General features: G+C 36.7%; 1 protein-coding gene across 2 annotated transcripts in view; it reads left to right on the top strand.

Annotated features, from left to right (window-relative positions):
• RALYL (RALY RNA binding protein like) overlaps positions 1-13193 on the top strand; it is a 726682-nt gene that overhangs the window by 712332 nt on the left and 1157 nt on the right. The window lies entirely within an intron of this gene.

The following is a 13193-nucleotide window of genomic DNA, read 5'->3' as shown; positions in this document are numbered from 1 at the left end:
GGCGTGTTGCCCTGCACTTCATGCTTGATGAGATGATGACTGAATGACATTCTGATGGGCCATCACCCTCCTGCAGTCATTTGCCTTGCACAGTTTTTCACTTGAAATTGACAGAAATTTTGCATGCAAATTTACTTGTAAGCTCACATTAGAAAAGTATGCTGTTTTACAGTTTGATACTTTGTAATCACGTGCATAGGTTTTCAATTAAGTACCTTGACTGCACCTCATTCCTCCAGATTTTATCTGTGTGCTAAAAAGAAACAATTTTTGTTCCCGTAAAAAAACATTCAATGTCATCTCTTTTAAAAAATTTTTAACCTTTACTATAAGAAAAATGTTAATATGAATTTAAAGGACTTGAAATATCATAGTATGGATATTTATATGAAAAGTGATAACTGTGAAACCAGTTATTCTCAAATTTTACTCAGAATTTTAAACTGTTTTAAAATTTAAGCTATGTTTCATTTTCTAATATTTGGGGCCATAAATATAACATTTGGTCTCCACAAATACTGATGCTAAGCAAAGGACATTTTTCTTTGAACTATCTCTGTAAACAGAAATCGAGTAATTGTATCTGGAAGTAAATTAGATTGAAAAAATTCACCCATAAAATTGATTTTTTTCCTATGTGAGGTATGGTATTTTTTTTTTTAGGTATGATATTTTCTTATGATATATTTTCTTCTGATAAAATTGGCTATTCCTTTTCATAGCTCAGTTGGATTCAGCCAATGAGATGGTTATACTAAAATATTCAATAACTTAGCTATTATTATTGCTTTATAGGTATGTAGGCATTGATAGTGCTATAAGAAGAAAAAAGTGAGATAGAAGTCCAGTTACAAAATAGCATTGTCTATCAGCCCCTAAAATAAAATTTATTTATTTAAAATGTATTAAGGTTATGTGCAAATAAACAAATAAATATTTGTAAATCTTCTTTGTGACTCAGAAGCCAATCTCTTGTGCTCTTTTACTTGCCTATATTCTTAGCAGCAAAGTAGAAAATCTCTAAAATAGTGTCATAAGTGCCTTCTCTACCGGCTTCCCAGCACTCATCTACCAAAACCCCATTAGACAAAATGCAGCTCTTGAGGCCCAGACAAAGTCACTGGGGACATTCTGTCTAAAACTTTACCTGAACCGTTATTTCTCCAGCATCTTCCACCAAGGACGCACATTTGTTAGAGGAAGGTTTGTGTGGAGAGCACATTGTTGCCTACGTTCAGACACAGGGCATCTATTCTATGATGGTTATTGCAAATCAAATATTATTTTAATTTGGGCCTCAAATAAGGGCAACTTAATGTGATTTTGGACTGGATTTATTTTACCACATTCAGTAATACTCTGGGCAAGTGACTTTCTTTCCTTGTACCTCAAGACTTCTTTTCATTAAGATGAAGATTTGTAAAATGCTGTAGAAATCATTTATATTGTAATTTCAGATGTACATTGCAGGTGTAGGAGATATTATATTTATGTGCCAAGTAATACTACATAGTGTTTACTCAGCAAAAAACACCAGGTGTAGGTGATCACAACAGAAAGCCAAGCAGACACAGTGCCCTTCCTCTTTAGCACAGAACACAGTTTAGTGATCATGAGTCTTTTGTGGATTTCCAAAGTCAAATCTGATGAACAGGGGACGATGCAGCATTCCGTTCAGGTCCATAAAGTGTGACTTCCTAGAGGAATCTAATTACAAAGGAAAAATCTTTCCAAATAAAGGTGTGTTTTCTGATTTGGGGACAGGTTTGTTCACAGGAATATTCTAGGAGAGAACTCAGCTCATGTTTATTGAATTAAAATGCTCCAAGCCCTTACTTATCTTGATCCATATCAGAATGACCATATAACTGATACTATGTCCAAATTCTGCATTCTCTTATAAAAAGGGAAACAGAGGTAAGTGAGCGGGTATCCAAAGCCTGTTTCAAAAAGTAACAAGCAGTGGATATGACCAAAGTCATATATAAGATAAAGTCCAATTTCCAATTCTTTCTACGTCTGTTACAATTCTGGGATTTTTTTTTATAATCATGATAATCCAAGACACTACAACTCTGAAATCCCTCTGAATCATTTAGGATTTTACTAGATCCAGCATAATTTCAATGCTAAGAGTATTTTGATAACAATCTAAAGCTTTAAGCCTTAAGAATTTTTTAATTAACTGTGCTTCTCAAATATACTGATAAAAACAAGGCTTTATTACTACAATAATAGCATAATTAGTTCTTTCATTTTACTATTTCACTTGCTCTCTCAGATGAATTTTGCTCAATTTTAAACTTGAAGCTATTTTATTATTTTCTAATTCTTTGACAGGTGTATACAGTAAATTTAATTAAATTAAATGAGAATTGTTTAATAACCATGACAACCTTCCCCCAGCTATTCTGAATGGTCATGAATTAACTACACAATTTCCAAGGGCTTTTAAAATTCAACCTCTAAACCAATCAACTCTAAATCATATTTCCAGTTATATATAAAATAAATTTTTAAATATTTCTTCTTGTGGTGCCAAAACTAATTATCCGAAGTAAAATTTGTAAAATTTCAAAGTTCATAGTAATCTTAGCATTAATCAGCATTTGGCTTGTAGCGCTGGAATTAACTTAAGCAATTTGGAGTATTATCCTAAAATTACCATTATGCTTACCAGCATTGGGAGTAACTAATGGTTGTTAGACACTATATAATTAGCCTGAGAAATCAGCAATCGATGCATGATCAAATACAAGTTATGTGCCAAATAAAATTACTCTAATTTATCAATTCAGCTTCTCAAATATGATTGTCAGTGAGCCCAAAACACTCAGAACACAATTATAATTATCTTCAGAAAGTATCAGGAAACAGTCTGGAAAAAATTAAGAGAAACATTAATGTGTTACTTTGTATAACAGGACATTCAAGTTCTGGTAAATCATATAATTTAGCAATTATTTTTCAGTATTAATTAAATTTTTACACAGACATGTTAAATAAAACTTGTAACCCACATTAGATAATTTTACTCTGAAGTTAAATGTTCTTTCTTCTTAATCAAATGTAGTTTTACAACATAAAAGGTCTCCTTTAGACAGATGCCTAAGTTCCCTAGTGGTTAGGGTTCGGCACCCTCCTTTAGACAGATGCCTACAGCAAGTTTTTAATTTAAAAGATTTTGAATTAATTCAAGTCAGAATTTGAAAACAAATCCAAACAGAGAAAGGCAGGTGGTAGGTTATATGCAAATCCTAGTACTTTCCCAGTAATTCCATCTCTTTTGTCCCACATCATCGGAGCGCCAGTGTATTTTCACATCCCAGTTGAGATCACCTGTGCTAAAATTAATGATGTGCCCAGTCGGCCTCCCTACTGTCCTTCTTCTCACCACTGGACAGAACAGAATATTAGAGAAAGCACTGGTCTTAAAGCAGCCTGGGTTTGATGTAGTCAAGATACTCACCATCTGATCCAAGGTTTAGTGATTAATATGAGGATGATTCTTGCCCAACAACCTACCTCACTGGTTTGTAATAAAAATCAAATGGGAATTGAATAAAGTGTTTTGTGAACTTTCACACACCATACAGACAAAGGTTATGATGATGATTGTGGGCCATACCCACAAACCCAGTCCCAGATTCTAAGAATAGCCCAAACCCAATCTCCACTTGGGGTAAATTAAGGGAGTCTTAGCTAAGTAATTCAGATGCCTCAGACCACAGGACACTCTTGTTGTTTCTGTTACTGTAAGCTTATTAGTTTCTCTAGGTTTGTTCTAAGAACTGGATCCTGCTTTATTCCTGGGAACAGATGGGGTCCCAAAATATAAATGAATAAATGAATCAAAACAAGAAAGTCTTATTCTTCAGATTCGTGCCCTAATGTTCCATCTGATACCAGCCTACTTCCCCCTGGAGTTGGTCTCTGCCTTCCTCTCCCTTACCATCTTTGGAGAAATGACCTGAATCCATGTCCCATAGATGGGGCTCTCCTGGTACTTCTATACCTCGCACATTCTGTCTGGCTATCTGATTTGTCACCATGCTCTCTAGGTTTTGTCTCAGTTAGCAAATTTAGATTCAAAAAAGCAAAGTTTCTTCTAACCACTGTTTTCAATGGAGCAAGATTCCTTGTGAGCTAAAGAGTTCTGTATCCCCCCAGGCTAGTCAAGCCAAAACTACGTACCCATCAGCAATGATTACCATGGAAAGCCGTGCTGCTTTGGTTAGGAAGATCATTCTACAATCCTAGGTCACCTGCTTAACCACTGTTACTGTGATTCACTAATGCTTCTGGAGTAACAATAGAGAGGACAGTGTATGGCTCCTGACATTGTTGCATTTTACCACACTAAACAGATTGTTCCTATAATGAATCCAAAAGAGGAGATACCATTTCCCTCTTATATGAGTATTAATTGTGATTTCAGTTAAATGAAGGGTACTCCAGAAACACAGATGATCTGTGTGTCTAGATGTAAAAACTATTACTACACTAATATCAGAGATATCAGTAATTAGATACAAAAATGATGTGATTAACTCTGAAAAGAGGTTTTTTAAAAAATCACATATGGTAAGCCACGTCCCAAACCAAATATCCCTAAAGAATATGGCACTTCTAAATGTAATTTTACATGCATGGCTATTTTCAGTTCAATATCAAGAACTCTTTATATTGTATCTATACCATCAATATCATAAACTAAAACATGAAAGTCAAATTTTGGCAGTCACTTTATAATATTTATAGGAACACAGTTTATTTGGATTTGGTAAATAAAGCTCAATTAACATCAGTTTGCAGATGCTCAGCATCACTAATCATCAGAGAAATGCAAGTCAAAGCCACAATGAGGTATCACCTCACACAGATCAGAATGGCCATCATCACAAAATCTGGAAACCACAAATGTTGGAGAGGGTGTGGAGAAAAGGGAACTCTCCTGCACTGTTGGTGGGAATGTAAGTTGGTACAGCCACTACAGAAAACAGTTTGGAGGTTCCTTAAAAAACTACAAATAGAACTACCAGATGATCCAGTAATCCCACTCCTGGGCATATACCCAGAGAAAACCATAATCCCAAAAGAAACATGTACCATAATGTTTATTGCAGCACTATTTACAATAGCCAGAACATGGAAGCAACCTAAATGCCCATCAACAAATGAATGAATAAAGAAGATGTGGCATATATATATACAATGGAATATTACTCAGCTATAAAAAAGAATGAGATGGAGCTGTATGTAATGAGGTGGATAGACCTAGAGTCTATCATGCAGAGTGAAGTAAGCCAGAAAGAGAAAGACAAATATTGTATGCTAACTCATATATACAGAATCTAAAAATGGTACTGATGAACTCAGTAACAAGACAAGAACAAGGATGCAGATGCAGAGAATGGACTGGAGAACTCGATGTTTGGGGGGGCGGGGGGTGAAGGGGAAGCTGAGACAAAGTGAGAGAGTAGCATAGACATACATATACTACCAACTGTAAAATAGATAGCCAGTGGGAAGTTGCTGTATAACAAAAGGAGTGCAACTCGATGATGGATGATGCCTTAGAGGACTGGGACGGGGAGGGTGGGGGGGACGTCGAGGGAGGGAGGGAATACGGAAATATGTGTACAAATACAGATGATTGAACTTGGTGTACCTCAAAAAAAATAAATTAAAAAAAATAAAACAATAAAAAATAAAATTAACATTGGTTTTCTTTCTCCTTTTACTTTTATGATGGTTTTATAATATTGCTTTGTATTTTCCTTCTTTTTATGAGAGGACATCAAACAACTGAACATTACTTATGTAGTAAATCCAATGATGCTATAGAAGATGACTAATTTTCCCAGTCTTTTCATCTTTCCATTTGGTTATGGAGTAACAAAGCCTAATGATTAGGATATATGTGGTCCACTATAGTATAAATAGCTAGGGTTTGTCTCTTGGTCATACTTATTTCATGAATGTTGAGAGACAGATGGAGAATAAGATAAAGGCATGAGAATATTGGGCAGAATAATGTTTGTGGATTATAAAACTGAACTGTTAGGAATCAGAGGGAAAAATGAGGAGAGAGAAAATGGGATGGAGATAGGAAAGAAGCAGTAAGAATGACCAGGTAGCACGTCCAGAAGACAGTTGGCTAGTGGAGTCATAACTTGGCAAGAATCATTATAGTTTATGTGTACTATAGATTGGGTCATAAGTTGCACCCAATTTAAATAAGTTTGATGGTATTTAGGACAACTGGAGCAGGAGAATTCCCACCAAAATAACTATACAAGTCAATAAATTAAACATCCCTAGTTCCGTGGATTCTAATAGAAGACAAGAAACTCCTGAAACAAAAGAACCTGCTACTCACAGCAAGAGAGTACAAGTTTCAGGATTCTTGCACTGGTTTCCTGGACCCAAGACCCACATCAGCGATGGAAGGCCAGGTAGAGTTTGCATGCACCACAGGAGAGAGACCTTGAGTTTAGGAGATCCAGTTTCCTAGCAAGCAGTAAGCAAACCTGTTCTTTGTCCAGAGGGAAACAAGATTTATTGCAGAATTATGGGATACGTTCCTGAGTACGGTCCTCACTTCTCAGGATTGCCAGCCAAATAAATAACCCTGAGAAGTGGCCTTTGAGAAAAAATAGAGTTTTGTGATGTTAGCGCACTCAGCAAGACGTGTGCCAGAGCAAGAGGCCCACGAAGACTGCCTCTCAACAGTGAAATGAAATGGTTCTCCAAGAGCGGGATGCCCAGATTAGCATCACTCAAAGATTTAAATGCAATTTCTTGGGCCTCATTTCAGACCTAGTTGTCTTAGGCCATTCAGGCAGCTATAACAATAGACCACAGACTGGGTTGCTTATCAACAACAAACATTTATTTCTCACAGTGCTGGAGGCTGGGATGTCCAAGATCACAGCAGCAGCAGGATTGGTGTCTGGTGAGAGCCGACTTCTTAGATCATAGACTGACATCTTTTCACTGTGTCCTAACATTGCAGCAGGGGTGTTGGAGCTCTGGGAGGCCTCTTTTCGAAGGACACTAATTCCATTTTTGAGGGTTCTATCTCATGATCAAATCACTTCCCTAAAGCCCTACCTCCTAATATGATCACATTGGGCATTAGGATTTCAACAAACGAATTTGGAGAAGACACAACAGTCAGCCCACAGCACTAAAAAACAGAAATTCAGCAATCTGAGCTTAACAAACTCACTCAGTCATTCTGAAGCCCACTAAAGTTTGAGGACCAAGAGTGTAATGAAAAGAATTCTTAGTAGCAGTCAGGATCCCAGATCTAGTCAAGGCTTCCACCAATTACCTGGACATGTCTCTCAACTTGCTTGTGCCTTAGTATCTTCATTTATAGCAGGAGAGGGTTAGATAATTTCTGATTCCTATTGCTCATATTTGATGAAGTCCTCTATTCCTTGTCATGTAGCTTTATAAATCTTGCTTGACCTTGAAATGCACATGGCAAGCATTGGTGAAACCAGGAGATCAGATAGCAGAGCAGGGCCACAAGGTCTCATTACCAGCCTCCACAGTCCAGAGCCTGAGACTAGCCTCCCACCCTCCCAAAACTTCTTTATCAGCAGGCTGGGACAGGAATAGTACCTCAGACAAATGTGAAGTAACTAATCTGGAATAGGCTGACCTATCAAATCAGAAGATCTGTTTATGTATTTGTAGGGAGACTAACTGAAAGAGAGGCTAGCCCAATGTTCTCTGACCTGAGTATTCTCCTCCAATAAAGCAAACTGCTTGGAATTGTAATCAAAAGTTCTACTTGGAAAGCATGGATTTAGAATAGAGTGTTCTTAGACTGCCTGATGTGTCCATGTCTGTAATAGAAATATACCTGTCATTACAGGCCAAGTTCACTTCCAGGGCCTGGCCACCTTCTCCTTTGGACAGTCCCTGAATGGCACAACCAAGTTGCCCTCTGAGACTTTCCTGTTTTTCTGTGCTTGCAGTGCCAAATTGATGCTTAGATCAATACATTTTTTTTTCCATTTGGCTGATTTAATAAGCTTCAATTATGTGCTAATCAAGTCTCAAAGACCCTGAAATCTTCAGCCTGTCTTAAGTTCATTGCATATTCTCTGCCCTGATCATTTCAGTTTTGATCTTAAAGTCTTGGAAGACAATCTGATTGTCTTATTTCCAAATTTCTGGCTGGTTGCTACACTTTTGTTTTCTCCTTTGTTTTCTGCACTCCTTCCCTAAATGGTCATCACCCCAGTGAAACTGCACTCCTTCTCCGGTGGGACTCCAACCAGCCAAAACTCAGATTGGGTCTTGAACACATGACCCCTGAGTTAGAAGGTGACTCGAACCCACTGTCTTTTAATTGAAAACACTCATCTGGTGTCAGGACTTACTGAAGCTCAGGTTCTTTTGCCTCATTGTAGAAAGAATTCAGCAAGAGGCTAAGTGGCAGGCAAAGAGGGAATATATTAGCCCTAGGATGCTTATGAGAGATACAGGTGGGCAGGTGGTAGGGGCTCTGAGAGGACTGAGAAGACTTTATTTTCATAAACAAAAGGAAAGTGGGAAGGGGGATCACCTTCTTCCTTATTCTTGGGCAGACGTCAAGGCTTACATTAGTTCCTCCTTTGACCCTGTATGGTTTAACTGAGACTATCATGGCGCTATTTAAATCGTATGTATATTTGCAAAAGGGTGGTAACGTATTTTAATATATGTTTCCATGTAATATCCCCTTTCACCTATATTTCTGTCTTGGCTACATGCAGAAGTGCTACTCTCCAAGGACCATTAACTCCCTGACTCCATGTAACCCCATACCTATTGTCTTGTGTTTTAACTATCAGAGTTTATGGCTTGAGAGTGTCTGGTGCTTGGATGTACCTGGTCTTCCTTCAAAGTAGTGTAGATTGTTGCTAGGTTACTGGATTCTTTTCTTGAGTGGTCATTAGCTTATGTCTCCCAAACTCCCTTGAAACTCCCTTTCTGTCTTGAATCCCCTAGTGGGATTTCTAAACTAATTATCCTGTTCTATCCCTAGCACCAGGATTGGAGACTATCAGCCTCCAAGTGTCACATAGTAGAGCAGCTGCCTTCATTTGTAGCCTTTCCAGTCAGTTAACTGCCCTCTTGGTTTTCATTCCATTATGGAGTTTTTGATGTGATTCTTTCGCCTTAGCGTATAATGCAATTTTGGCCCCAAGAGCTTATTAATAGAAGGTAAGTTTTAATTTGTAATGAAACAGTCGCCGCTGGGAATCTGTGTATGTTATTTAGAAATTTGAATTGAATTAAATCGGATCTCATTTGTAATGAAGGATTTGTAAAAGCCAAATGTATTCACGTTGTCTACAAAAAGTGAATGGCTGAATAAATACTCAATAAACATGATTAGTGGTGACAACAAGTATAGATTATTCTTGCTCATGAGATTTGCTTTTCCATAAAATGTTATATAGCCTGCATTACTCACATATTTTCTTTTACCTTTTTTGCTTTTATAGATGCTATTTAGAAATATAGGTTATCTATTTTTATTTATTAGTTTTAAATCTCAAATAGAAAAATGATAACAGAAGCATTTCTGACATGAAAGAATATTTCTTTAAAAGTATTACAGTTTTTTTGGTAGAGCTCTAAATAAGGTATATTTATTCAATATGTTGCTGTACCTATTTTATTTCAAATATATTAATGCATGAGATTTAAAATTAAATGTGCTTTCCCTGTAGACTAATACTATTCTTTTCATCTTTGCCAAATAGAAGTAAATTGCTTGGTTCAATGCAAACTAAGCCCATTTGAGTGGCTCTTTTTGTTGTTTTTCAGAAATAGGAGAGATTGAGAGTCGAAAAAGCATTCATCATCAGGAGAGTTTGTTTTAAAAGCATCCAAGCTCCTATACAGCCAGTAGATAAATTACCCACTATTCAAGAGAAGGAAAGCACAATTAGTTTCACATTATACTAAACCAATCGACTCCTTAAGTGACTGTCATTTTTGAGAAAAAGGCAGTAAGAATGTCATAGCTGTTCCTTTCTCCCATGCCTTTAGAAGCAAACAGCTAGTCTTTTCTCAGACTACAAGTTCTATGGAAAGCAGGGTGAATATATTTTGTTGTTGTTTTTAGGTAAGGAGAGTTATATTCATGACATATCCATCTGGTTAATAACACCTACTTCACAATGCAAAGTTAATGAAGCTTTTGTTTTGTAATAGTGACAGGCAAATGCTTTGAAGTTTTATGGCAAAGAAGTAAGACTTCAGTAAATAATTTCCAAACCTACCTTTCTTCTTCCCAGGATAATTTTTTTTATGTAATCATTTACCATCAAGGAATAAAGGAAGGGTTAAAGAGAAATCGTACTGGGGTAATGGAATATGCACAAAAAATCTGCAGGCTGCTTTTTTCTTCTTAAAATGGACCATTGCTAAACAACCATTCATTACCTCTTTTGAGACAAGCAGGATGGTGTAAGAATATACTAAATTAATGTCATCAGCCATCACGTAACCTGGTAAACTTTACATACACAGCTGCTGCAGTATTTTAAGCATCTTCCATCTGTAATAAGAAAGAGATCAACGGAAGCCTTGGAGGAAAGTGCGCAGTGCAACTGTATAAAGAGTCTGGATTCATTCCTGCACACAGGTGTTATCCATCAAAACCCCCAAACCACAATGCCTTATGTTTGCATGTCAGTATCATTCTCTAGGTTAAGTTTAATTTTATTTATTAAAGTATTCATTTCACATTGATAAGGGATGATTTTTGATATGTGCATACAGGAAATGTACAAAATTTCCTTTATGCCATGCAAAAAGTAGCACACCAACTTTGAACCATGAGTTCAAGACTCTGTGCTTTAAAGACTGATTGACTCTTCCCATGTGCATACACACAGCCTGGAAGTACACAAAGAACACAAAGAATAATGTTTTCACTGTTAAAAATACATATATGTTTGATCAGTGAGGATATAGTATAGATTGCGTGAGGAAGAAGAGAGGAAGAAGAAAAAGAAAGAGGGCTGAGGGAGAGAAGCAAATAAGCAAGAGAGAGAGAGAGAATATCAACATATCAAAAGGTACTTAGGCCTCATGCATGAAAGTCTCTTTCCTGGGGATATGTTTTTTTTAATGCTTTGACTGGAGAAAAGACTATTAAGGGTAAATATTTTGTTATTTTTAGTTGTTTAGTTTATGAAATTTTTTAAATCAAATAGTTAGACATCCATTATTAGGATTATATTTATAAGTAGAACACAGTTTACAAAGTACTTCTAAGAGTCCTTTGAAAAATAATTGTCCCTGATTAGTTAATTAAATGTTGTAAATGGCATTTGTAAATTTAACGTTTTATATATCATGTTTTTAAGTACTTCATTTGTCTGGTTTAATAAACTAAATATTTCTGAGAATGAGATAATTCTTAAAAATCTAGTAAGTCAAATGTATCGATATGATGGCCTAAAGTTTTCTTAGACTTGCCAATATTATACATGAACATAAGACGTGGATGTAAGATTTCAGATCACAAAACTGAAATCTTATGTCTCAATTTTTAATTGCACATGCTGAGCTGAAATCATAAGTGTCACACTAATAGACTAAATTATCTGAAATAACATGTGTTTACAGTGCCAAATGTTCACAGATTTCTTAACACAAAAATATTAGTACAATGATTCCTGTTCTTGTAAACATTTTATATACAACTGTAAATCTTCCTAGATTTAAAAGAATATGTACTCACTAAGGAAGACGACATCCAGTTAACTAAAATTATTGAGATGTGTATCTATTCTTGAGTGTGAGAGCTGCATACCCATGAAGGAAGAGAAAAAACCATTCAGGCAATAGTACCTGTGATGTGAAGCTGCAGACATCCAGAGTAATTCTCACCACCTCAACTGCCTTATCAGTCTTTTTCATAATCTCTATATCACAGGCCTCAAAACTTTAATAAAGGGTCAAGTTGCCTATTTCTCTGGCTACTCATTGGAGTCAGCAACTGTTGGAAAAGGCAGCCTGTGCATGTGAGCTGTCAGCCCCCACTCAGCCACATAAGAATGGGCCTTGAGTCTGAAATACTTTCTTACGGAGAAATAAAGAGCCCACACGGTGTATGTCAGTCTTACAGCCTTGTATGGAAATACTTTCCCTGTGTTAAGCTAAATAAGCGTTCCTTTGTTCTGCTTAAACATGTACATCAGTGGTCCTCAGACACGCCTCCATCTTTCAGTATTTCAGACTCCATGAGAGTGGGTTCCGGGTCCTTCTACAGCAGCAACAGGGATATTCATAGACCAGTTTCGCTCCATCCGCTGCCAAGGAGACTCACTAACCATAAGGATCAGCACACACTATTAGAGGTCGTTCCATCCAATGCTTGGCTGTGTTAGGTTTTCCTTGACAACTTTGATACCGAAATACAAAGATAGCAATGTTTGGAGTTCTCCCCTGGGATTGATAACCGGGAGCACTGCAAGGTATGCTGCTCCCCCAACACTGATAACTGATGCACAATGTTCTTGTTAACAGCAACTCTCAACCAAATTGAGTTGCTTGTCTTTGACTCTTAAGATATATCATAGGTTTCTCATCTAACTCCAAAAAGCCTTTGAAATTGATAAATAAGAGGTGTAATTATATTCTTTACCTAAACAGAAAGACCTTGAAATTAAGAGGATTCCAAGATAAATACATGCCTTTCTCCACTAATCTAAACAATCTTGCATTATTTTATCTTCATCTTCATATTCATAATTTCTCAATCCAGTTCTTCAACCAATTGAATTTTGACTCTTTTATGATGTTTTCTGGCTCGTGGTTGCATTCATGAGTTTCTCACCATTCTACCTGCCTCTAGCTTTCTTCTTTGACAACCAAGACTGTGTAGCTCAGATCAGAGCTCTATATTGGCTTTTTCTTCTATCCCAGGTGCATAAGACTTAGGAATGCACTGTTCAAAGCCTTTTCCAGGAGCTTTGAACATATCCTATGTTCACTCTTTAGGGACAGCAAAGATTCATGAGCAATCCAAATCTCTTTCCCTAGCCGAGAACTTCAAGTCGTTCTCTTCTGACCTGGACAAGAACTCAGGTTGAAAAATAATTGTTGATCTCAGTCAGTAAATTAGCTGGATTTAAAAAATCATATCATGCTATAAATATACATAATTT

This window comes from Hippopotamus amphibius, chromosome 5 (assembly GCF_030028045.1).
Source record: "Hippopotamus amphibius kiboko isolate mHipAmp2 chromosome 5, mHipAmp2.hap2, whole genome shotgun sequence".
Lineage (NCBI taxonomy): Eukaryota > Metazoa > Chordata > Mammalia > Artiodactyla > Hippopotamidae > Hippopotamus > Hippopotamus amphibius.
Note: the sequence above shows the minus strand (reverse complement) of the source record. Positions and strands in the feature narration are given on the sequence as shown.